General features: G+C 38.3%; 2 long non-coding RNA genes across 4 annotated transcripts in view; one reads left to right on the top strand and one right to left on the bottom strand.

The window, feature by feature from the left end:
* Positions 1–26378, bottom strand: LOC147572022 (uncharacterized). The gene is made up of 4 exons (XR_015247008.1): positions 26134–26378; positions 21745–21834; positions 4255–4361; positions 1–948 (listed from the first exon to the last, which is right to left on the bottom strand). It is a non-coding gene; the product is annotated as an uncharacterized LOC147572022 (long non-coding RNA).
* LOC147572021 (uncharacterized) overlaps positions 10548–27302 on the top strand; it is a 76344-nt gene continuing 59589 nt past the window's right edge. Inside the window, exons 1-4 of one of the 3 annotated variants that reach the window (XR_015247011.1) lie at positions 10548–12061; positions 12415–12622; positions 14207–14339; positions 24971–27302. This is a non-coding gene — a long non-coding RNA (uncharacterized LOC147572021). The remainder of the gene's footprint in view (positions 12062–12414; positions 12623–14206; positions 14340–24970) is intronic. The other 2 variants (XR_015247009.1, XR_015247010.1) reach the window with 2 other exon arrangements.

Here is a 27302-nt window from a genome sequence, read left to right as displayed (position 1 = left end):
TTCTTAATTCCAGGGTCACAGATGTACAGGTCTTATTCATGAAAAAGGCTAGTCTCTTTACTGTTATGCCTGTTCCCTACTTCCACTTTTTCTTCAAGAAACTTCCATCATCGCTAAAATCTTGGAATAACTTAAATATCTGTTTTTAAGTTTCATGCCATTTTATAAATATGCTGGTATCTTTTTCATATTTTGGAAAAAAACACTCCAACTTTACTTTATCTTTGGTTTTAGTCTCATGAATGTATTTGCAAAGAGATATCTCCACTCACCATCTGTTTTTCTTTGCTTTCTACTGATGTGTCAACCCGTCAACAATAGGCTTTTACACCAACATTCCAAAAAACACAAATTGTTTCCACAAAGGTTACCCATGACTTCCCGGCTGTTTAACATAATGGATTTGCTTGAATCATTACTGGATGCTTCTTATAATTTCACTAATTTCTTTTCTCTACTCATGTCTTAAATGTTGGTTTAAATTAATGATTTTGCTCATGACTGAAATAATATGATCTCATACTGGATGATCTCATACAGTCCCTGGTACTGACCATCATCATAATGGCCATATTATCTCTGATATGTGCTCATAGACTCATATCCAACTCCCAAGTGGACATTTTCCTCTGGATATTCTACTAGCAATATATCAGTTCTCCACTGCTATATGATAAGCTATACTAAAATAATATTTTTAAAAAACAATTTATTTGCTTATGATTCTGTAATTTGGAGCTCAGATGGGTGGTTCTTCTGCTGGTCTGGCCTGAGGTCACTTAGGTGGCTGCAGTAATCAAATGGGTTGGCTGGGGATTGGCTAGTACAGAATGGCCTCATTCATGTATTGGGGGATCTCATCTCAGAATGCTGGGATGGCTGCAACTCTCTCTCTTTATGTTCTCTCTAGTCCTCAGGAGGCCAGTTTCTTCACAAGGTGATGACAACCTTCCAAAAAGTTGAGAATAGAAACTGTAAGACCACTTATCGTGGGGACTTACCAGTCACATGTTACTTCTGCCATATTCTCTTGGTCAAAGCAAATCATACAACCAGCTATATCTTAAGAAGCGGGAAAATAGACTCTATGTCTTGCTAAGAAAACCTGTAAAGACTTTATAACCATATTTAAACTATCACATACACCTTATATTTAATACCCCCTAACCACTGTTTATCATCTTCCTTAAATTTTCTAATACTCCCAAATTTTCTTTTTTAATTCACATGGTCTCCCAGGCCATAAATCTAAGAGCATTTATTGACAACCTTCTTTTGTTTATCAAGTCCAATCAATCTCCAAATTCTGTCAAGTTTATCACCTCACTTTCTCTCAAATCCATTTTTTCCTTCCTATCATGTTAGCTTCAAGTTTTGTATGGATCTTCGGATTGAAACTCCAATTTGGCTCTGTAATCTACTTGCAAGATTCCTGCTAGGGTGATCTATCTGAAGTGCAAAATGATCATAATGAATAAAAGTAGATGTATACCCTTTTTTAACAAACTTATTTTTTAATGTCTGGCATCTGAATCTCATTCCCATGCTTGATTTGTTTTATCTCTTTCTACATTTTACCCCCTCTTGCTGTTGAAGCTGGAAAGAATTATCACTGTTTCCCTAGCCTGTGGCTGCTGGGGTGCATAACCATAGCAGACATGCCTACTACAGACTTTGAATCTAAAGCAAAAAGTGGCAGCAACACCCAGTCTCCCAGGCAACAGTACCAAGAGTCGCCTCCAAAGTCCAGTGCTGGGAGTTCCAGCATCTGACCATCAGATGTAGGGCATCGGCGTTTTTGTCCAAACAGTTTGATGTCATGGTCCTGCCGTGTTTTGTTCCTGCCTATTTTCTGCTAGTCTTCTACATAATTCTATGTACCACCCAATGGCTTTTCAACATATTGGTTTTTCTTTTTCTCTTAAAATTGGCCAGGGTTGGTTTTTGTTGCTTGCAAATCAGAATTTTGCATGCCTCCTACAATTTTGCCTCATATCTTTCAATGAAGCATTCAAGAACTAATGTCGAGTAAACATTTATTGAATGAATTATTGAACCTGGTGTCTGACTTGGAGGGGCAGGCAATCTATAGAGGGAGAAGAGACCCATAAACATGAAAAAGTTCCATGATATTGTTGTCAGTAGTTTGTAGTTGGATAAATTGTAAATTACTTTATGAAGTTCTCTCTGGGCTTTGGCATGTGTTCTATGTTGGTGCTGTTAAAGAAAAACCATTATGTAGGCTTGGCCCTTAGGGCTAGCATTTAAGAGAGTTCAAGGACACATAAAATTATTTTAATTTTAAAAGAAAGACAGTGGTGCTCTCTTTTCTTAATAAAGTGTTGGTAGAAAGTATAATTTAATCAGTTAAGCCTTGGACTATTTTACAATGGCAAGAAAAACAAACAGCTACATTCAGTGCCACTCTGTATTTTATTTTATTTTTTAAATGTTTATTTACCTATTTTTGAGAGAGAGAGAGAGAGAGAGCAGGGAAGGGACAGAGAGAGAGAGAGAGAGAATCCCAACTGACAGCACAGAGCCCAACACAGGGTTCAAACCCATGAACTGTGAGATCATGACCTGAGCTGAAATCAAGAGCCAGACGCTTAACCATCTGAGCCACTTAGGTGCCCCTCTCTATTTTAGAGTATAGCAAATTTACTCTGACCCAATCCTCTTGGCACAATATGGTTAGGGTTAGAATCAGTTAATTAGTGACCGACATTCATTCATAATTCTAAATGACATTATGGAATGTCCAGAAGTTTCCAGTAATCTCATTCCATTTTAGCTGATTCCTGCTGAGTTAAGTTTTCATTGGTAGAAAATACAAAGATGCATGTTATTTGTTACTAAATAAATGAAGCAAGTAGCAAGTATAATAGTATTTCCGAAAACTTTTATAAATAGTATCCTCCACTTTTCATTCCAGACTAATATGGCCTTTGAATTCATTGTGCCTTTGAATATATGTGCTGGCAACACTTTATGAACCAAAGAGATCAGGGAAAATCTATTAGAAATGCAAGACTTGATCTGGGTTGTGACACATGACAAAGATTTAGATACGGATATGCAGAGAAAGACAAAGGAGATCATTAGTGAGTGGAAAGACAAAGGAGGTCATTAGTAAGTGGAGAATGGAATGGGCAAGATATATGGAAGAGGGACTGTATTTGGCATGTTAGAGTGAAAGTAAAATCCCAGTTCAGTTGAGGAGTATTAAAATAATGCAGTAATTAGAGAAGGGGTTGGGGAAGGTAAAGTTAAGGATAAGGAATAGCCATCGACATTTGTGAGTGGAAAAGGAATGGATGTAGTGTATAGACAGATTAATTTGACAGTCATGTGCATGATGGATGGAAATGAAGAGATATTGGAGTCAAGAAGAGTAGGTAAGTTGGTTAGCACAATTATTACCGCATGGAGTTATTGTCATTATCAGCTCACAAAGATCTGGCAGTGAGTCAGGTAACAGTAATGGAAAAAAAGCCGAGAATTTTAAAGATGTTATGAAGCATAAATTCACAGAATTTAAAGATCAGACATGGAAGGAAGTCCAGAGAAAAATAAATGAAGAGTTAGAGAATTAGTAGCTTGTTGGTTTATTAATGTAGAGAAGCATGGCTTCACTAACACATGTGAAGTCAGAAGAGGACAATTTTAAATGCAAAAAGACAAATCTGTTTGCAGATATGTTGACTTTGAACAGTTAAGTGGAAATGTTCAAATTCCATTTGTATATTTTAACCTAAAAGAGGCACTCTGGGCTACAAATTATCCTCATAGAGAAGATGGTTTGGTCTGGGATGAACGAACTAATGAGAAAAGTAGATCTCTGGGAAGTGGCCATTCATTAGAGATTGGAGGAGAACAAGAAAGCAAAGAGAACTGAGAAGGAGCTATCTGAAAAAACAATGGAAAAGTGAAAATGGAATCTGGATTTGGAGGGCTAAGCAAGAATGGATACATTAGTATTGTTAAATTCTATTCCAGCATTTCCCAAACATCCTTAAGTTTATTGCATTTTATCCGTATGAATTATCTGCCACTATAGAACAACACTCCCTAAAACAAAAACAAATATTTGCTATATCAAACCATTTCTGCAGGTTAGGAATTCAGAAGTAGCTTAGATGCAATGTTTTGGTTTGGGGTCTCTCATGAGGTTATAAACATGATGGCAGCTGAGTTTGTAGCTATCTGAAAGCTTGACTGGGGTTGGGGAGTTTTGCCTCCAAGATGGCTCACCCACATGAGTAGAAAGGTGGTACCGGTTGTTGACAGAAGACCACAGTTCTTCTCCACATGGATCTTTCCAGGGGGTACTTTGCTGTCTTTGAAGCATGGCAGTGGACCTCATCCATAGCAAGTGAGCCAAAGAGAAAACAGGAGAAAAAAACACAGTGTCATTTATGACCTAAGCTGAGTAGTCCCACTCCATCATTTTTTGCAATATCCTACTGATTAGGCATATCAGCCCTATTCAGTATCACAGAGGACTAGACAAAGGTATGAATAGCAGGGGGTGAGGATCGTTGAGGGCATTTTTTTTTTTCAACGTTTATTTTTATTTTTGGGACAGAGAGAGACAGAGCATGAACGGGGGAGGGGCAGAGAGAGATGGAGACACAGAATCGGAAACAGGCTCCAGGCTCCGAGCCATCAGCCAAGAGCCCGACGTGGGGCTCGAACTCACAGACCGCGAGATCGTGACCTGGCTGAAGTCGGACGCTTAACCGACTGCGCCACCCAGGCGCCCCATCGTTGAGGGCATTTTAATTTTTTTTTTTTTTCAACGTTTTTTATTTATTTTTGGGACAGAGAGAGACAGAGCATGAACGGGGGAGGGGCAGAGAGAGAGGGAGACACAGAATGGGAAACAGGCTCCAGGCTCTGAGCCATCAGCCCAGAGCCCGACGCGGGGCTCGAACTCACGGACCGCGAGATCGTGACCTGGCTGAAGTCGGACGCTTAACCGACTGCGCCACCCAGGCGCCCCTTGAGGGCATTTTAAAGGTTGGCTACCACAACATGCCTCTTCCTGTCACCAATCAGAAACTTAGAAATATTTAGCCTTTCCTATAAAACTACTGACTTCTAAGAAATCAAGTTGATGAAAAATTTCCTAAAATAATGAGAATACCCTATCTTTTATAATTAATTCTTTTCTTCTTTCTGGCTCATTCGTTTTTCATCAATACCTGCTCTGAACTTATAACTTGGAATGCAGTATTATGAAGTAATTGGTTAAATCCATGGGGTCAGTCACCAGACGCCAACGTTATCCTCCTTAATGAGACATTTAATGTAAAGCAGATGGATTAGTGATGTTCCCAGGCTCATTTGTTGATTATTAATGCTTGCTTTTCCTGTCTTCCCAAAGCATGTAATCTGCTTTAAAGGCACATTGATTTTTTAAATTTTATTGTAATTTTATATTTATCTTTTTATCATTTTTTTAAGGAGGCTCCACACCCATCACGGAGCCCAACATGGGCCTTGAACCCACGAGTCCAAGATCAAGACCTGAGCGGAGATCAAGAGTTGGATGCTTAACTGGCTAAGGCACTCAGGTGCTGCTATCCTTTTATCATTCTTAAATGCTCTTCCAGTATGATAAATAAGCAAGGCCTTAATTAATTAATTAATTAATCAATTACATTAATATTTAGTGAAAGCACAAATGGCATTTTCAAAATAAGCCATTCTTCTCAAATTTGAATGTGCAGAAGAATCACCCAAGGAGCTTGTTTACAAATGCAGTTTTCAGGGCCCACCAATAAAAATAAACTCAGTAGGTCTGGTATAGAGCCCCGGAAATGGAATTTTAAATGATTAGTCAAGATGATTCTGAAATAGGTGATCCATAGAATGATAAAGTGTTGCATTCTTATGAAAAACTTTCATTAACTTATAATGTTTATGTCCAGCATTTTGCCAAATAAATTGGAGAGAATAAAAGATTTCTGAGAAAAGTAGCTACCAAATATTAGTTCTTAAAATAATATATTTTAGGCACATACCTAAGGGAAGAACAGAACTTTCCATAGTTACTAGCACAGGCCTGAAGAAAGAGGTAATGTGCAAAGCAGCAAGGTGTGGAGATAGTATCAGTGTTTCTCCCAGGGTAATTGTAAGGATTAAATAATTAACATGAAGTGCTTAGAACAGTAACAGTCATAGAGTAAAACTTTCATAAAATGTTCTTGATGATTTTGACACTCTACATTTTATCGTTTAGACTGGACCAGAACATATATTATTCTTCTCTTGGAAACAGTGGTTAAAGATGACCACCCATTAATCAGTTAGTAGGAACTAAATATTGCTGTCAGATTCTATTGTGTATATACTCTTAATAGTTTGCAGTATATAAATAGGAAGAGTGAAGTGTATGTAGTTCTTATGTCCATGAGTTCAGACATCTTCCAAAAATACCTAGCTGCTTCAAGCTGAAAAACACAAAAGAGAAAAACAAACAAAAGAACTTCTGTATTAGGGCTTCCTAATACAGGTTTCCTGGGGCTGCTGTGACAAAGCACCACAACTTTGGTTTTGGTTTAAACAACACAAATGTATCCAAGAGTCACGTGCTCTCCCGACTGAGCCAGCTAGGTGCTCCTCCCCTATTATTAACATACTAGTACATTTGTCACAACTAATGACTTGTTATTGATACATTATCAGCAAGTAAAATCCATACTTTATTCATATTTTCCGAGTTTTTATCTGCAAGTTTTTACCTAATATCCTTTTTTCTGTTCTTGGATGCTATCTTAGGTACCATACTACATCGGGTCCTCATGTCTCCTTAGGCTCCCTTTGGTTCTGACAGTTTCTTAGACTTTAGTTTTTCACGATACAGACAGTTCTAAGGAGTACTGAGCAGATGTTTTGTAGAACCTCATTGGAATTTATCTGATGTTTTTCTCATCATGAGAATATGGCTGTTTGCTGAGAAGGAACCTAACAGGATTTTGAGGGTCATCTAAAATGTACAGGGGGGAGAAAAAGCCCATCAAGTAGATTATATAGTCTCACAATTCTGGAGGCTGAAACACTAAGATCAGCCTGTTGGGAGTGTTTGTTCCTCCCGAGGGCCATGAGGCCCATTCCAGGCCTCTCTCCTTGGCTTGTAGATGGCCTTCTCCTCCCTATATATGTCTATGTTCAAATATCCCGTTCTTACAGGACATGCTGAATTAGGGTTCACCCTTGTGACTTCATTTTAACTTAATTACCTCTGTAAAGATACCAGGGGTTAGGATTTCAACATATGGATTTGGAGAGGACACAATTCAACCCCTAACAGCCTCTCTCCAATCTCCTTGCAAGGTTTCGTCTTGTTTACAAACTTTCAGATTGGGATTGAGGGTCCCTAAATGAGTAGGTTTAGAATACACACATGCACACATACACACATACAAAGATAGTCAAAGCCTGCTTTTCCCACATACTGCTTTTTTTTTAATGTTTATTTATTTTTGAGAGAGAGAAACAGAGCATGAGCAGGGGAGGAGCAGAGTGAGAAGGAGACACAGAATCCGAAGCAGTCTCCAGGCTCTGAGCTGTCAGCACAGAGGCTGACACGGGGCTTGAACCCACAAACCGTGAGATCATGACCTGAGCCAAAGTCAGATGCTCAACCGACTGAGCCACCCAGATGCCCCTGTAAGTCCTTTCAAATAGCTTTTGGAACAAGATGAGATATAAATACAGTAAAATGCTCTGAAGGAATTGTCTTATTTTGTTTGCCATAAGGAAAATACTTTTAGAGGTCAAGCTTTCAAAAGCTTGAAACTATAAACAAGAAATATGAGCTAAGGAAAGGTCAAATACTGGATAAAACTAAATCATGTAATTTGGATAAGATGTGTGTGTGTGTGTGTGTGTGTGTGTGTGTGTGTGTGTGTGGTGTGTTATGAGAGAGTAGAATTGTGTCAATTTAGTCGAGGGTAGGTTTACTAGGAGAAAAGGTCACCAGTCCATAGCTGCATGCACTTCATAATAAACTAAGAAATGGAAGTGAATAATAGTGATTTATGGGATTCCTGTTGATCCTGACATTTCATTATTTCTATATGGAAATAACGTTTCTAGTGCATGCTTTTGGCATTATGTTTCCTCATCCTGCTCTGAAATAATATATACATTGCCATGAACCAACTCATTTTATAGTTTTCTGACTTCTATCAGGAAAATAGTTGTACCATAAACAAGGTTCTTGATCTATTTTTAATTGTGTTTCTGAAGGTATGAAAAGGAATGGCATGAATATGAAACCTAAGACTCAAACCTTACTTCTTACAAATTACACACACACACACACACACACACACACACACACACACCATTCCACTAACTGGTAAACACAGTTTTGAAAGAAATAACAAAATTAAAATGATAAACTTTATTCTTCCTCTTTAGCTGAATTTTTACACCAAAAATTTAATTATGCTTTTTTTAGAATTTTTTTTAATGTTTATTTTTGAGAGAGAGAGAGATCGAGAGAGAGCATGGGAGGGGCAGAGAGAAAGGGAGACACAGAATCTGAAGCAGTCTCCAGGCTCCAAGCTGTCAGAACAGAGCCCGACATGGGGCTCGAACTCACCAACAGTGAGATCATGACCTGAGCTGAAGTCAGACACTCAACTGACTGAGCCACCCAGGTGCCCCTAATTATACTTTTGAAACAGTATGATTACTTAAGAACTAGAGAACAGAGCTTTATTTGTAGCAAGATTTTAATATGGTTCTCCTCATTGCCTACCAGTTTTTTGTTTAATATGGAACTTTGTCATAAATGATTCAAGGCACAGTATTTTAAGAAGGATGGAGAAAGTTTGTTGGGTCTGGCAAAAATCTGTGGCCTATATATTATGATTTGGCTACAAACTCATCATATGGTTATGACTCTGACCTCTAGTCTACCATTTCAGGATAGGAGTGTTGTAGTCAGATTGGACATGGGATTAAATCTTTATTTGACACTCAGTTGGAAGAGGTACTTTATCTCTCTAAGCCTCAATTTCTCCATCTGTAAAATGAAGACAATGATACCTATAAGACCTTGAAGAGAATAAAATGAGATAATAATATATGTGATCAATGCTAGGCATTATCTCTTGGAGCACTTTCCAAGCATAGTTCAAAGGCTAATTGAATGAAATTAGAGTGTTTAAAAATAAGACTTATTGAAAATTAGACTTGGAGGGAACAGTGGTAGTTAGACTGGCCAATGCCTTCTCCAAGTAAACATCTTTTGACTTTATAGCTTCTGCTCTAAGATCGTCGGTAAAGAAGTATTCGCCATCTGCCAGTGTGGTTGGCTCAAAGCTGAACTGTTTTAATTACTGCCACATTTGCTATGTCATTTTATGAATAAAATATTGACATGCTGCCTCTAAAATCACATTGGAAAAGGAGATCACGTTATTGCGATACAAGGCTGTGGACTTTACACTCGCAATGACTATGGTTCACATGACAGGAAAATATGGCAACACCACGGTATCTAAATGAAATATCTCATGCCTGGGAGTGCATCCTTTATAAAACAGATGGTTCTTTGTTGAAAACAAAATATGATTATGGTGTTTGCATGCAAGAAATTTTATACTATCTAATTATAGGACTCAAACTAGTTGTAACTGTTTTGGAGTGCAAAGCTTCTTCAAATGTGTAGGAAAATTTTGTACTCTTAACTCTATACGATTGAGAAAAATGAGATACAGGTAAACTATCACTTTAATGAATACTATTATGATGACCAGATCTACAAAACAAGACTGTTTGCAGGTTCAGACACACGATCCATTGTTACTGTATCCTGTTAATCTGGCTAGTCTGGCTTCAATATATACTACTGAGCCAAAAAGTTAGCATAACTGATGCTATGTTCACTAGGCCCTTTCTAGTTAAGACTTCATATTTATTAATATTGCCTTGACATTTATCATTGCATTGTAAGTGGACTTCAATGCGGCAAATGTTTCTTTAACAGATATGAGGCAAGAATGACTATCCTTGGTTTTAGAGAGAGTCTAGGGATCAGGTAGATCAGCAGAATCATGAGCAGGGGTGGGAAGAGGGAAAATGGAGAAGTTTCTGAGTGAGCTATCTTTAGTTGATAAATGAAAGTAAATACCCTCTATGTCAGTACTTTCAACAGAGGTAATTTTTCCCAGGGGCACTTTGAAATGTCTAGCGATATTTTTGGTTGACACAGCTCCAGGAGAGGTGCTATTGGCATCTCTTGCGTGAAGGCCAGGGATGCTGATAAACGGGACAGCCCCTCACCGCAAAGAATTATCTGGCCCCAAATGTCAATAGTGCCAAGAGTGGGCACCCTGCAGCTTGCAAGTCTGAATTACATCCCCTTATATACATTGTATGAATCGATATATCTATTTCAGTTGGACTTGTAATGTAATAAAGCAATTCTTATATTTTCTCAGTTTCATCCATATGGGATTCTACTCAAATTGTATAATTTAAAAAATAGTTGCTTTCTGAATGTCACAAGAAAACAACATTTCACAGTGATAAAACCTATCCTGAACAAGCAGTAACCTTAGTCTTTCTCTAAATATAGCAGAAGAGGAAAAATACGCAGACACCAAGTTTGTAAACACCTTAAGCCCGTTTGCATCCCTGAAGATTCTATGGACGGCTCTGGGCAATAACAGAAAAAAACAATCAACCCATGGGACACGGAGGTTACGGCGATTTAAGTTGTAAATACTGGGGCAATAGTAAAGACAGTTAAACTGGGTGCAATATTGGAGAAATGGCTGGGAGCTGGAGCAAATCAGCTTAGCCTGGGAGGAATTAAGGCTCACGAGTTAAAAATAGGAAAAGCAGCTCCAGAAACAGAGCTGAAAGGAGATTAACCATCAGACCCTAGGCTGTAGACTGTAGTCCCCATAATTCTCATGTTTGGTCAGTTATTATTACGCAACCATAAAATCTTAGTGCCATTCAACAATAAGTGCTTATTTTCCATGCGTCAGCTTGTTGACTGGAGTTGGCTGATCTAGACTCAGATGGGTGGTTCTGCTTTAAGCTCAGGCTTGGCTATGGCTGGCTCCACTTGTTTTTAATCTGGGGCAAACAGGTACGCAGAAGAATCTCTTTTCATGGCAATGACGGAGACTCAGAAAGATAATTGCACAAGCACATTTCAAGCTCTCGCCGATAGTGCCTTTGCCATCAGCCCATTGGTCAAAGTAAGTCGTGTGGGCAAGCCCAAATTCTAAAGACAGGGAAGAATACGCCTGTGGAGGCAGAAAGGGGGATGGACACTTTAAAACAATAATGTAGTTTGCTACATCATCTATAATTGAGCCCAGGTTTTTTGAAGCAGTATAGCTTTTGTGTATTCAACTGCAATATCTTACTTTCAATTCTCGGAAAGAAAAGATGGCCCAAGTAGTGAGTAATGGATTCCCGGGTCTGAATATTACTCCCTCTTTCTACCACTGATTGAGAAGCTGAGCATATCAGTTTTTCTGCAGTCTCATCTCTACCATCTGTTACATGTAGATAACATTTGCTGTTGATTTACTATTGCGTGTCTTCCAAGAAACAAGGTAACTCAAATTTGCTAGAAAACCTCCGTGGAAGGCAGTAATGAAGGACACATCATTATTTAATACTTGAGCCCCGGTCATTTTTCTGCACATCCTTTGATGTTATTTAGACTATTTTCAGAATGGAGGAAAAAATTTGTCCAGACAAGCGTTTGATGCTTTTCCTCATCTCTCTCTCCAAAGGATACTGCTTTGAATTTGTTTAGCGTTTTAGTAAATCCATTAACCTTTCACCTTAGACCTAGAGAATGGGTCTGATGGTTTAATTCCATTTCCCGAGGAATTTAAAACCACATCATAAACGGCATCGTGTTAGACATTAATTGTGATGCATTTTCACACCAAATTCAGAAGCAGGATAATGAAAGTATAGAAAATAGTTCCTGGAGAAAGCCAAAGGAATTTGTCAGTCTTGGCTCTTGCTAATTTTGGCACAGCTGGGTTAACTCCTGCTGATGGAAATGGTATGTACTTTTACAAATATCCACTTAAAATAAGCTTGTTCTGTATGAACTTGCCTGTATGAGTTTGCCACCTATAACCTTTATTTCATCTGTGACAGTCTTAAGTACTATTGGTTTCTCCATATGCTATAACGTTCACAGTTTGGAATGAAAAGGAATACCACAGAAAGAATGATCTCAGTTTCTGAAAAGAAGGACTAGTTGTAAAAGTCAGTCTGCTTTTCTGTTGCCTCATTTCATTGCCTGAATCAATCCTGAAAAGCAGGAAAAACATTGCCTAAAACCTGCCTAACAAAGCAGGTTACGCTGAGGGGAGAAAAAAAGAGACTTCGTTTCCTTTATTCCCCACACAGGTGTGATTATCGCTGGGAACGGACACCCCAAGAGACAAGAGCTGACTGGCGCCTGACCTGCTATCTACCACCTGGATAGCACGCCTCACCTCCGTGCTTTCCACCACTCACATCAAACCTAGGATAGTGCCTACTTTGTGCCTTAGCTCATGTTCTGCCTGCTCTCTAGCACCTGAACATCAAGGTCCACCTGAGGGATTTCGGCATGGTCGGTGTCCACGGCTCATTGTTCTGCTAACTGACCTTACAAAGGTTAATCTTATACCCAAAGAAAATGCCTCCATTTTCTTTTATTTGATCAAGGATTTCTGTCCAGTCCAATTTCCCATATTGTTGAGGTACCAGAGGACCTTATCTGGTTAAGGAATTAAAGTCTCTGATGAGCAATAACTTTCAGGAAAGGAAAAATGTGAATGCAAATTCCAACATTTCTCGCAGATGTCATTTTATGAAAACATCGTTTTATTAGAATTATCTTAGGGGCACCTGGGTGGCTCAGTCGGTTAAGCATCCGGCTTTGGCTCAGGTCACGATCTCATAGTTTGTGAGTTCAAGCTCCGCATCGGGCTTTGTGCTGACAGCTCAGAGCCTGGAGCCTGCTTCAGATTCTGTGTCTCCCTCTCTCTCTGCCCCTCCCCTGTTCATGCTCTCTCTCTCTCCAAAATATAAATAATAAACATTTTTTAAAAAGAATTAAATCATTGCCTAAGTAAGTAAGCCTTTATTATTTGTGAGATGGAAGTAGGTGAGATGGGAACAGACAATGGCTAGTGATAATACGACCTCCACTCTGTGGTATTATAGTGGCCTTTCATCAAAAGATATTACTTGGAATTTCTTGTCTACTAAATTGGAGACAAGAATAAGTTTGGACAGAGAACTATTATTTACCTTTAAAAAAATCCGAGTTGCTGGTTTTCTATTTGAACTGGAGTATAATAGTTTGTTATTTTCCTAAATAATATTCACCTTTTTGTATATAGTGCACATGGTACTCTGTTGCTTTTCTAATTCTTTTCGGTATCTGTAGTTTTATTATATTTTTCACTTACAATACTATTTACTTCTGTTGCTGCCCACTTTTTATTGATTTGACTTACTGAGGGTTTCTTTCACTCATGTCACTCTGTAATTATTTCAAGCACTTACATTAAGTGATTGATTCTAAATTTTCTCTGTTTTCTGACACGTTTGTTTTTTGTTTTGTTTTGTTTTTTAGAGAGAGAGAGGGAGAAAGAGAACGTGAGTGGTGGGGAGGGGAAGAGGGAGAGAGAGAAAATCTTAAGCAGACTCCATGCCCCAGCACAGAACCCAATGCAGGGCTCAATCTCCCAACCCTGAGATCATGACCTGAGTTGAAATCAAAAGTTGGATGTTAACCCACTGAGCCACCCAGCACCCCTAACTCATTAGTTTTTACCTTTACTTTTATTCATCCTGTTTGATGTTTTCCTAGAAGTTGGTCTCTTATTAATGTGTTTTGCTTTATATTACTTTGTTTGATCATGAATCCTTTTATGCCTAATGAAAATGTTAATTTATGTATTTTGTCTTTTTAAAACAATAATAGCAGTTAACGTTATAAATTTATACCTGAATATTTAGAGATGTAATCAACATATTGGTCACTTGGTCTGTACCGCATATTCTTTTCTAATAGTGTTCCTGCACAACCCTTAATGAGTAGGAACTTGGGGCCCTATGGTCCCAACTGAGTAGACAAGGGTGGGCGTCTTATTCAGATGTACCTGTTTTCATCTTATTCTCCAGCTCTCTTCTCTATTTTTCTCAGCTTGAAGATCATATTTGAAAAAGTGACTCCAGTCAGTGTCTGCTAGACTTGAAGTGGGATTTAAGAAAAAGCCAGAATTGGAGCTACCATGTCGAACTCAGGATCACCTGGAATGGAAAAAGCTAGGCTGCAGGTAAGCCTGTGCACAGAGAGGAAGAGCCATGCAAGGTGAGGCAGAAAGATAGAGAAAGTGGTCACTTTGATTCTTGTAAGATTTCCTCTTCTTTCTACAGTTTGGCTTCTCTTCTAGACTTTAGTTTCCATTTTACTTAAGCTAGCCAACAAATGCTTCCTAGCACAAAATGATTCCTAGTACAGTAGTTCTCTCATTTTATTTTAAAACAATTTAGTCATTTTAAAAAATTATTTTAAACTTTAAAAGAAATTTTTTAAATAGTGACTTTTGTTCATATGTTAGCCTGTGGGAAAACTAGTCAATGAGTTCATCTATCTGTGCTACAGTTTACCTAGTAACAGTAATTTGAATTTTCAGTAAAGTTCCTGGATTTCTCTGCTCCTTTCAATAACACTCATGATTATTTTAATGAAATGAAGTAAGCAGTTTAGATGGAAAGGCATGTATTAGTTTCCTATAGCTGCTATAACAAATTAATGCAATCCTGGTGGCTGCAAACAACACAAACTTATTATCTTACATTTCTGCAGGTCAGAAATCTGAAATGGGTTTTATGAACTAAAATCAAAGTGTTGGCACAGCTTCATTTCTTCTGGAGGCCCTAGGAGATAATTACTTCCTTGCCATCGCTAGCTTCTCAAGTTCACTTACATTCCTTGGTTGTGGTCCTTTCTTCCATCTTCAAAGCACATTACTCCGAGCTTTGCTTTCACCATTTCATCTCTTTTCTGCTTCTCAGCTTCTGTCTTTCTCTTACAAGGACCCTTGTGACTGCATTGGACCCACCCAGATAAACCAGGATCATTTCCCCATTTTTATAATCCTTATCTTAACCACATCTGCACAATCTCTTTTAGCATTTAAGGTAATGTAGTCACAGGTTCTGGGGATTGTGATGTAGACATCTTTATATTCAGCCTGTATAAGAGCATTAGATTAAAGGCTATTTATTCAATGTCAGTTCTATAGCTTATTAATCTTAAGCATGTTACTTAAATTCACTGTGCCTCAGTTCATATATCTGTAAAGTAAGGGACTTATAGTAATCACTTTTTACAAACTCTCTTCCTAGGCTAAAATTCTTTTTCTGGGCTACCATGAATAATACATAAAATAGCACTAAATTGCCAGCATAATTTTGAAGATGGTTACTTTTTCTCAAGAGTATTTTAATAATTTTAACTACTAGGTTTCTTAATTTCAGGAAAGCGTTTAAATGTTCCTTCTCATTTGACAAGAACAGCATTCTGCTTCACTGTATATAATCATTTTGTACTTAATGACAATTTTCTTCATTCTTATTCAATACTTCCTTTCCTTTCTAATGCTTCTTTTATTCCTTCCCACTCATACTATCCCACCTCCTAATTCTTTTGGCTAAAAAAAAAAAAAAATCTTGATCTAGAAAATCTAATAGATGGTGTCATTTAAGAAAGTTTATTTTATGGGGCGCCTGGGTGGCGCAGTCGGTTAAGCGCCCGACTTCAGCCAGGTCACGATCTCGCGGTCCGTGAGTTCGAGCCCCGCGTCAGGCTCCGGGCTGATGGCTCAGAGCCTGGAGCCTGTTTCTGATTCTGTGTCTCCCTCTCTCTCTGCCCCTCCCCCGTTCATGCTCTGTCTCTCTCTGTCCCAAAAAAAATAAATTAAAAAAAAAGAAAGTTTATTTTAAATAAACATTCCATTGTTTTTCTATTATCACTAGCTTTTACCTATTCCCTACCCACCCGTGGTACCAAGGGGACATACGTTTGATAGCATTTTTTTATTTTTATTTTTTAAGTAATTAAAAAACCACTGGGTTAAAGCATGGAGAGCACCGGTTAAAAGGTAACATTAAGGAGTTAACATGCTAAGTTATTATTAACAATTACAAAATTTTCTCATAGTGAGTCTATTAGATTAGCCAATCTACTATCTAGTACCAAAGGAAGGGGGGAAATAGAGCAGACACATTTCGGGGGAGGTGGAGTGTAAAATATTCAGGAAAGCACAACTGAGAAAGGATGTTACCGTGGAAAAATCTAAGAGAGAGCTTTAGAATCAGAAGAGGGTCTGACTGTCAAGAGGCTGGCTATGGTCTCTGAATAAATCTCCTTCACTGCCCCATTTTGCTTAGAGTTGCTGGGAACATAACACTGTCCTACTTTTGTCTTCATGGTTTCCCAGGGAATGTCTGTGAGGAAGAGCAGTCATATAAAACATCTGGTTTTCCTATTTAAATTTCAGATGTGAACTAGATAATCACAACCAACAAATCAAACAACCTAGGAGTAATGGATACATTTCTAGAAACATACCATCTACCAAGACTGAATCATGAAAAGATAGAAAATCTAAACAGACCAATTATTGGTAAGGAGATCGAATCAGTAATCAAAACCTCCCAACAAGTAAGAGTCCAAAACTAAATAGTTTCACTGGTTAATTCTACCGAACACTTGAGAAAGAATTAATACCATTCCTTCTCAAACTACTCAAAAAAAAATTGAAGAAAAAGGAACACTTCCAAACTCATTTTCCAAGGCCAGCATTATCCTGGCACCAAAACAAGACAAGGACATTACAAGAAAATAAAATTACAGGTCAATATCCTGATGAACATAAATGCAAAAATTTTCAACAAAATATCAGCAAATTAAATTCAAAGTACATTAAAAGAATCACACACCATGATCAAGTGGGATTTATTTCAGGAACATAAAGATGGTTTAACATCCACAAATTAATGTGATCCATCACATTAACAAAACGAAGGATAAAAATTATCTGATCATCTAAATAGTTGCAGAAAAAGCACTTGACAAAATTCAACATCCATTCATAATAAAAACTCAACAAACTGCATATAGAGGGTATATACCTCAACATAATAAAGTCTATATGTGACAAATCCACAGCTAACATCATATTCAATGTTAAAAAGCTGAAAGCTTTTCTTCTAAGATCAGCAACAAGACAAGGATGCCCACTCTCATAACTTTTATTTAACACACTACAGGAACTCCTAACCAGAGAAATTAGGTAGGATATAAAGAAATAAAAGTCATCCAACCTGTTTCTATTTGCAGATGATGTGATACTGTATGTTAAAAAAAAAAAAAAACAACCCTTTAAGGACTCTACCAAGGACCTTTCAGAACTAATACACTAATACTAATAAATTCAGTAAAGTTGCAAGATACGAAGTCAATTTACAAAAAAAAAAAAAAGTCAGTTGCATTTTATATGCTAAAAACAAACCATCAGAAAGAGAAATTGAGAAAACAATCCTATTTACAATTGTACCTCAAAAAATAAATACCTAGGAATACATTTACCCAAGAAGATGAAAGATCTCTACACTAAACACTATAAGACATGGATGAAAGAAATTGAAAAAGACACAAATAAATGGAAAGATACTCCATACTCATGGACTAGAAGAACTGATGTGAAAATGTACTTACTACTCAAAGTAATCTACAGATTCAATGTAATTCCTGTCAAAATTCCAATGGCATTTTTCACAGAAATAGAACAATCATTCTTAATTTGTGGGGAACCACAAAAGACTGTGAATAGCCAAAGCAATCTTGGAAAGAAGAAGTAAGGTAGAGGTATCACACTTCCTGATTTCAAACTATATTAAAAAGTTGCAGGGGCGCCTGGGTGGCTCAGTTGGTTGAGCATCTGACTTTGGCTCAGGTCATGATCCCACAGCTCATGGGTTTGAGCCCCATGTCAGGCTCTGTGCTGACAGCTGGGAGCCTAGAGCCTGCTTCGGATTCTGTATTTCCCTCTCTCTCTGCCCCTTCCCTGCTCGTGCTCTGTCTCTCTCTCTCTTTCTCAAAAATAAATAAACATTCTAAAAAGTTTTTAAGAAGTTACAGCAATGAAAACAGTTTGGTATTGGCACAAAAACAGATATAGATCAATGGAAGAGAATAGAGTCCAGAAAGAAACCCATGTATACATATGCTCAATCAATTGACAACAGAACCAAGAACATATAGTGCAGGAGGGTCATCTCTTAAATAAATGGTGCTGGGAAAACTAGTCACATGCAAAAGAATGAACTGTACCCATATCTTACATCGTACACAATAATAAAGTCAAAATCGACTGAAGACTTGATCATTAGACCTGAGATTGTAAAATGTTTAGAGAAAAATACAGAGAATAAGCTCCTTGAAATTGATCTTGGCAATAATTTCTTGTTATTTGATAGCAATGCAAAGGTAGCAAAAGCAAAATAGAAGAGTGGTATTATATAAAACTAAGAAAACTTTTGCATCGCAAAGGAAACCATTGAAAAAGGAAAAGGCAATCTATGATGGGAGAAAATATTTGCAAACTACATATCTGATAAGGGCTTAATATCCGAACTATATGAAGAAGCCATACAACTCAATAGCAAAACAAAACAAGAACCAAACTGATTAAAAAATGGCTAGAGAAGCTGAATTTTTCCAAAGGATGCATATAAATGGTCAACAGGTACATGAAAAGATGCTCCACAAGGCACCTGGGTGACTCCGTTGGTTAAGCACCAGATTCTTGATTTCAGCTCAGGTCATGATCTCAGGAGTCATGAGTTTAAGGCTCTGTGTGACAGTGTGGAGCCTGCTTGGGATTCTCTCTCTCTCTTCCCCTCCCCTGCTTGTGCTCTCTCTCAAAAATAAATAAATGAGCTTAAAAGAAAAAAAGATGCTCCACATCACTAATTATCTGGAAAATGCAAATCAAAACAACAATACTATCTCCCTCCCATTAGAATGGCTATAATTAAAAGCCAAGAGATGACAAGGGTTAGTGAGGATGTGGAGAAAAGGGCATTCTCGTGCACTGTTGGTACTCCACTATGGAAAACCCTGAAGTTTCCTAAAAAATTAACAAACTAGAAATACGACACAACTCCACCCCAGGATACATATCTAAAGGAAATGAAAATGAAAATAGGATGTTGAAGAAATATCTTCACTCCCATGTTCATTGCAGCACTATTTACAGTAACTAAGATATGGAAACAACCTAAGTGTCCGTGGATGAATGAACAAAGATGTGAGATAGATGTATATCTGTATACATCTATCTATCTCACATGGATATAGTGAAATACTATTCAGCCATAAAAAATAAGGAAATCCTGCTGTTTGTGGCAATTTGGATGAACTGAGTGGAATAAGCCAGACAGAGAAAGACAAATATGGCATCACTTACATGTAGAATCCAAAAAATAAATAAAATTTTTAAAACAGTCAAACTCATCGACACAGATTGTAGGAAGCTAGTTTCCAAGGTTTGAGGGTGGAGTGGAAGTAGGAAGAGGTTGGTGAAAGTGTACAAACTTTCTGCTATAAGATGAGTAAGTTCTGAGGATTTAGTGTAAAACATGGTGACAGCAATTGATAACAATATACTGTATAACTGAAATTTGTTAGCAGAGTAGAACGTAAATGTTCCTACTGGAAAAAAGAAAGAAAGAAATACATGAGGGGATGGATGTGTATGTTAATTAATTTGACTGGGGGAGTCCTTCCATAATGCATATGTATATCAAATCACTACAATGTACATTTTAAATATCTTACAGGGTTATATGTCAGTTATTCCTCAGTAAAACTAAAATTAAAAAAATTATCAAGCTTATAAGAGTAGTTCGAACAGTTATATATTTACTATTTTTGCTTCTAAGTGGTCTCGTAATTTAGCAGTTTCCCCACTCTGTCAAATCATAGTGACCATTCATCAAAAGATATTACTTGGTAGAGCAGATATGTCTGGATCAGTTATATCCTCCCATCCCTCCTTTAGATTGGTCTCTTTTCCTCACAAATCTTTATCGAAAGTGATTTTCTTCAGCTGCTTGCAAATGTTACCATCATGAACACGTTAACATACAATGTGCCATCTGGACTATGAACCAGGAAGAAATTCAGCCTATATTTACAGTTGTTAATCAATAGGGTTGCCCTGTTTAACCCTTACGCAAAAAGAGCAGTGAAAATATTGATCCTAAACATGAAGAATTTATGGTTTAATAAAATGAAGGTATAATTAAGAAATTTAAGCATCAACATTCTGGGGGTGGCTCAGTCTGTTAAGTGACCAGCTCTTGCTTTCGGCTCAGGTCATGATCTCGTGGTTCGCAAGTTTGAGTCCTGCATAGGGCTCTGCACTGACAGTGCGAAGCCTGCTTGTGATTCTCTCTCTCTTCCCCTCCCCTGCTCTCTCTTTCTCTGTCTCTCTCTTTCTCTCAAAATAAATAAATAAACTTAAAAAAGTATCAACATTCTGAATATAAACTAAAAAGGTTAAGGTAAATGGGCATAAATATTTCAGCTGCTATTTCTTCAGAAATGTGTCTTTCCCTGAAGAGAAAATTGTCTGTAGCCACTGAGAGACTGAAGTGTCTGAGCCTCGTTGCCCAACTACAATTCACATGTGGCCTTCTCTTTTGGAAGAAACTCAAAGCAATTCTCCAGCATGAGAAAACCATTCCCACAACTGTCAAGATGCTACGTCACAGCTGTAATGTCCACACTAATTTTTCCAAGGAAATTATGCTTTTATGGAGAAATTAAAGCAATTTTTTTTTTTTTTACAGAAAATCCTGAAGAACTTGACAGAATTTATGTAGCCAATTAATTCTGAGATGTAGCTACAACCAGGTTCATTGCTTTCTCTTGACTATCTTTAGGACCAGTAGTTTCTACTGAGTCTAATTTTTAAGCCATGCAAATTGCAGGAGGCTTCAGAATGCCAATAATAGCATGCTGGGGTTAATTATTGACTCAGAAGGGAGAATGTCAACTACTGAATCATCTACTTATCTCTTGCCACACCTGGGGTTTTCTCTGGACGACTTCCACCTAAGTGTTGACAAAACTTGACCTTGGATACTCGCTAAGATTTGTTGGGACTATTGCCAAAGGTACTTATGTGCCAATAGGACAGGCTCCACATACATTAGCCAGGTTATTCTGCTCCACATATGGCAAGAAGAGTACTTTTTGAGTTTTCCACATTAATACTGATGGAAAGCTTCTAGACAAAAAGGCTCTTATTGCTGTAATCCCATGCAGTGCCCTGGATCCTATCCTCACGTAAACTTTAGTGCATAGCTAAGTTGAAAGACTAAGACTCATTGATGAGTCACCTGGGAAGAATAAGCATGCCCATTTATTAAAGGTAAAATACAGGCTCACAGCCAGAATACTACATTTATACCTTCTGAATGGTCTTGGCAGCAATCCTAGTGGGGTGGGGGTGGGGGACAGGGGGTACGTTATTTTCCAACTGAATTAACTGGAGCCAAAAGTACAGTTCTGACCCCAGCTGTGCTACTGATTTGTCTGGGGAAAGACACTTAACCTAGAGTCTCCCAATTCTCCTTGGAACATAAAATCATTAAGTAACTGACCTTGAAGGTTATTGTGAGGAATGATGACATTTTAAGGAGGCTTGGCTTTCGCAGAAAGGGTGCTTCGCAGCAGTCTCAAAGGCCTTGGTGCTTCCACAAGGGGTGGTAAATAGATTAAAGAGAGTGAAATAACAGTAATAAAAAGGGAATTATAGAAAAAGACTAAATAATGTTGTCTAGCCTGTTAAAACCATTTCTTGCTGCTATTATCTGTAATTTCTAGGTCAATTATGCTAATGTCAACCCAGGGCCTAACTGAGTTAAGGAAAGAATACAGGAAGATTTGTATTGACACGATGTCAAGAGAAGAGTGGCATGGGGTATGGAAATGCCTCATCATGCCTCCATTTGTATATAATAGTCTGCTTTGGTGCAAGCTTCTAATAGAGCCTGATGGTTAATCGTATCCCATGTGGAGTGAAACTTGTGCCTCACTAGACTACACATCCCAGAGATACTAGTTTCACAAATGTGAGGTTGACAGTAAACTTTTCACAACTAATTCTCTAGAGAGTATGCTTTAAAAAAGTCTAGAAAATTGGCCAACAGTATTTATTGAGTGTTTTCTGCATGCCAGGTCTGGAGTAGACTCTTTAGACTTAATCACAAATTATTGTCAGGTCGTAAAGCAAATTCAACGGATGAACAGAAAATATCTAATATAAAAATTGAAATGTATTAATTTTAAAAGTTAACATATAAATAAATTGTCCTGCCCATTGTCCCCTAGGAAGTCTTCACAACCCAGGAGAAAAGATTTACTCCCTAATTTCCACACCCCTTACACCTGCCATATGCAATGATGACACATATTCTTCTTTTTTTTAATTTTAAAAATAGGTTTTATTTAATCCATTGTATCCAAGATAATATCATTGCAACATATAACAGATATTTTAAAAATTGAGATATTTTGTATCCTTTTTTTTTTAACTAACCTGAATCTGGTGTGTATGTAGATGTCACAAAATTTATAGTCAAAGCAAGTAGATTCGAATGTCCAAGTTGTTCCAAATACAGTTAAAATTTTTCTAATAACTCAAACCAAGAACCGATTTTTAAATTTAAATTTCAATTCATTAAAATTAGGTAAAATTGATGAGCACTGGATGTTTTATATAAGTGATGAATCACTAGATTCTTTTTTTTTTTTTTTTCATTTACATCCATGTTAGTTAGCATATAGTGCAACAATGATTTCAGGGATAGATTCCTTAATGCCCGTTACGCATTTAGCCCCTCCCCCCTCCCACAACCCCTTCAGTAACCTGCTGTTTGTTCTCCATATTTAAGAGTTTCTTATGTTTTGTCCCCCTCCCTGTTTTTATATTATTTTTGCTTCCCTTCCCTTGTGTTCATCTGTTCTGTGTCTTAAAGTCCTCATATGAGTGAAGTCATATGATATTTGTCTTTCTCTGACTAATTTCACTTAGCTCTAGTTCCATCCACATAGTTGCAAATGGCAAGATTTCACTCATTTTTATTGCTGAGTAATACTCCATTGTATATGTATACCACATCTTCTTTATCCATTCATCCATTGATGGACATTTGGGCTCTTTCCATACTTTGGCTATTGTTGATAGTGCTGCTATAAACATTGGGGTGCATGTGTCCCTTCGAAACAGCACACCTGTATCCCTTGGATAAATACATAGTAGTGCAATTGCTAGGTCATAGTGCAGTTCTGTTTTTAATTTTTGAGTAACCTCCATACTGTTTTCCAGAGTGGCTGCACCAGTTTGCTTTCCCACAACAGTGCAAACGAGATCCTCTCTCTCTGCATCCTTGCCAACATCTGTTGTTGACTGAGTTGTTAATGTGAGCCATTCTGACAGGTGTGAGGTGGTATTTCATTGTGGTTTTGATTTGTATTTCCCTGATGATGAGTGATGTTGAGCATTTTTCCATGTGTTGCTTGGCCATCTGGATGTCTTCTTTGGAGAAGTGTCTATTCATGTCTTTTGCCCATGTCTTTTGCTTCACTGGATTATTTATTTTTTGGGTGTTGAGTTTGGTAAATTCTTTATAGATTTTGGGTATAGATTTTGGCATAGATATGCCTTGTTGATGGTCGGTTTTTGTTGAATTTAATGGGAGTCCTCTGTGCTTCCTGGATTTTGATGTCTGTGTCTTTCCCCAGGTTAGGAAAGTTTTCTGCTATGATTTGTTCACATAACCCTTCTACCCCTTATTCTGTCTCTTCTTCTTCTGGGACTCCTATGATTCTGATGTTGTTCCTTTTTAATGAGTCACTGATTTCTCTAATTCTTTTTTTTTTTTTTCAACGTTTATTTATTTTTGAGACAGAGAGAGACAGAGCATGAACGGGGGAGGGGCAGAGAGAGAGAGAGGGAGACACAGAATCAGAAACAGGCTCCAGGCTCTGAGCCATCAGCCCAGAGCCTGATGCGGGGCTCGAACTCACGGACCGCGAGATCGTGACCTGGCTGAAGTCAGACGCTTAACCGACTGCCACCCAGGCGCCCCTGATTTCTCTAATTCTTAAATCGTGCTCTTTTGCCTTAGTTTCCCTCTTTTTTTCTGCTTCATTATTCTCCATAAGTTTGTCCTCTATATCATGGATTCTCTGCTCTGCCTCATCCACCCTTGCTGCCATGGCACCATTTGGGATTGCAGCTCAGTTATAACGTTTTTTATTTAATCCTGACTAACTTTACCTTCTTTTATCTCTGCAGAAAGGGATTCTAATCTATTTTTGACTCCAGCTAGTATTCTTATTATCATGATTCTAAATTCTGGTTCAGACATCTTGCTTGTATCTGTGTTGGTTAAGTCCCTGGCTGTTATTTCTTCCTGTTCTTTCTTTTGGGGTGAATCCCTTTGTTTCATCATTTTGAAGAGAGAAAAGGAATTAATGAGGTAATCGAATTAAAATAAAAATGTTTTAATTAAAATTAAAATTAAAAAATTAAAAACAATACACACACAAATCAAATAAATGATGCTAGATCCTAGGTGTGTTTTGGTCTGGTGTTGAAAGGTGCTTGATAGATTAGAGAAAAAAGGGGAAAGGAAAAAAAAGGAAATAGTTTGAAATTTTGAAAAATGAATACACTGAAATAGAATAAAATGAAATGATGGAAGTAAAATAGAATTTGAAAAATTTTACACAAAAGTAAAAAATATAGTAGAACAAGTAAAGAAAAATATTTTTAATAAAAATTGAAAATTAAAACAAAATTTTTCTCTTTCTGTATTCAAGAAAAAGAAATGAAAAAGAGAAAAAAAAGGAAATTGAAAATATGGACCAGCAAACAGACTGAAATACGATTGAAATTACTTCGTTTTCCCCTAGAAGTCAAACTGTGATTTATAGTCTGTAAACTAAGCAGGTGGAGAGATTTGTGTTCCTGAAGCGCGAGGTTGGCCCAGTTGGGTGGGGCTTAGTGTAAAGGCTCCATTATGCACTAGATGGCGATGCTTAGCTTACTGGGCTGGATCGTGGTGGTGCTTATAGGTGCGTATGGGCGTGCACGGGAGCGGTGAAAATGGCGTCACCTAGCTACCAATCTCCAGTATCTGAACTCTGTTCTCCCTGATCAGTAATCGCGCACCTGTCCTTTGACTCCGGCATCTGTCCACTCCCTGCTTTTACACTGTCCATGACCAAGCCCCAGGCAGCACCTCCCTCCTGTGTTTTATCTCAGATGCGGCTGTTTTTCCCGACCCTTATTTCTGAGGGACTGTGGCTCTGACCCATTTTGTCCCTCTGTGGAGGGTTTCACCAAGCAATGGCTGGATGCCAGCCACACCTAGGAATGTTCGCAGGACCGTTCTGGTGCCGATGCCCAGAGACTGGGGCTGGCTGCCAGCCCACCCCAGAAAAAGTTCACGTGATCGTGTAGCAGCAGCATTTCAGGGATTATGGAAAATCACAACACACATCTGGCACCAGGCTTCACTCCTAGCGACCTTGTTCCAGCACCAGAGAATGTGGCTGTTCCATGGGGTCTGCTGGCACCTTTGTCAGCTGCACAGCCTCTACCAAATGTCCTCCCAGCAAGGGAACCGCCTTTCCCCTTGTGGCCTGAGAACTGCCTGGGCTTCACTCTGCTCCTGGGGATTCGCCCTTCTCATCAGAGCATCGCCAGGGATCCAGCTGCGGAGTTGCAGACTCTCCGCTCCCCTTGTTTATAGTCTTAGTGGAATTTAAACGCTCTCTTTTCTCCTTTCTCCCTTTTCAGTTCAGTCCCTGTGGCTGTTTCCACTTCTCCACTTTCTCTCCAGCTGTTTTTTTTTGGGGGGGGGTGCTTTTCCCAAACTCTCCCCCCACACCTCCCCCATCTCCTTCCTGTCTCAGCCTGCAAAAGCACCTCCCTTCCCGCGGCTTCTCTCTCCCCCAGTTCACCTCTCCGTGCCACGTACCTGCTGAGTTCCGTGGTTCAGGTTGTGCAGATTGTTGTGTTATTCCTCAGATCAGTTTTCTAGGTGTGCAGGATGGTTTCGTGTTGGTCTGGCTGTATTTCATGGTCACAAGACATAAAAAAACTGCCATGCTGTTCTGCCATCTTGGCTCCTCTCCCTGATGACACATATTCTTAAACTCAGGTACATGGGTCTTTGTCCTGAGACAGGCTTCCCAGCACACAAATAAATTTCCCTCCACATAGGAAGCTATCTGAATAGGGCAAAGAATTCTTCCCTAATAACTGGACACTTGAGACTGGGTAGGACAATTAGACCATTCCTTTTGGAAAAACCCTGTCTTCCTTACAGGGCCCAGCATTGGTGTAACTTTATCTGAATGTGCACGAGTTTTTGTTGACTCTTGTGTAACCTGGGAAAGGAAAGGAAAGGGATGAGGACCTTGATATGTCAGCACCATGTTGGTTCAGTTTTGACATGTAATGTAGTATGCATAGTATGCATTCCTAACTGGGATCTGTAAGCACGGCCTCCATGTTCAGGGTGAACACCCATTGACGACTGTCTGGGTATTGTGGATGGGGAGACAGTCCTCTGCTCACACCTTGCTCTAAGAGGCAAATCCGGGTAACATTTGGGTGGACAATCCCTACACCTCCTCAGCCAAAATAACTATTTGTTCTAGCCTTTTTCTCACTTTATTCCCCAGCACTATCTGGCAACTGAGTAGATGTATTTCCAAGAAGTCTAAGCTCCATTCTCTGATATCTCTCTGGATTCCCCAAACCCCCACGAGTGTGTTTAGCTTCTTCGTTATCGGCTGTAGATTTTCTTCCTGGGAACAATTTACCATGAAATGTCCATTTTCCAGACAAGCAAAGCAAAAAGATGTGCACAAGTAGAAAATAGTCAAAGGTATTAAGGTAGAGGATGAATAGTATATTACAATTAGTTGTACAAAGAGATTGACCTAGAATCACATATTATGACTTCAAATATAGGGAGGGAGGAGAAGAATAGGGGGGAAAAGGTAATGCATGCTGATTGATATAAAATTTTATTCTTGGAGTTGATAATGTGAAAAATCTGGTTAAATATGTTCTTCAAAGTTTTAAAGCAGCCAGTGGCATACCACAGAATTAGACTAAAAATGTAACACAAAAGCTATT

Source organism: Puma concolor, chromosome F2 (genome assembly GCF_028749965.1).
Source record: "Puma concolor isolate L17-30 chromosome F2, mPumCon1.1.hap2, whole genome shotgun sequence".
Classification (NCBI taxonomy): Eukaryota; Metazoa; Chordata; class Mammalia; order Carnivora; family Felidae; genus Puma; species Puma concolor.
This window is presented reverse-complemented; position numbering and strand designations above follow the sequence as displayed.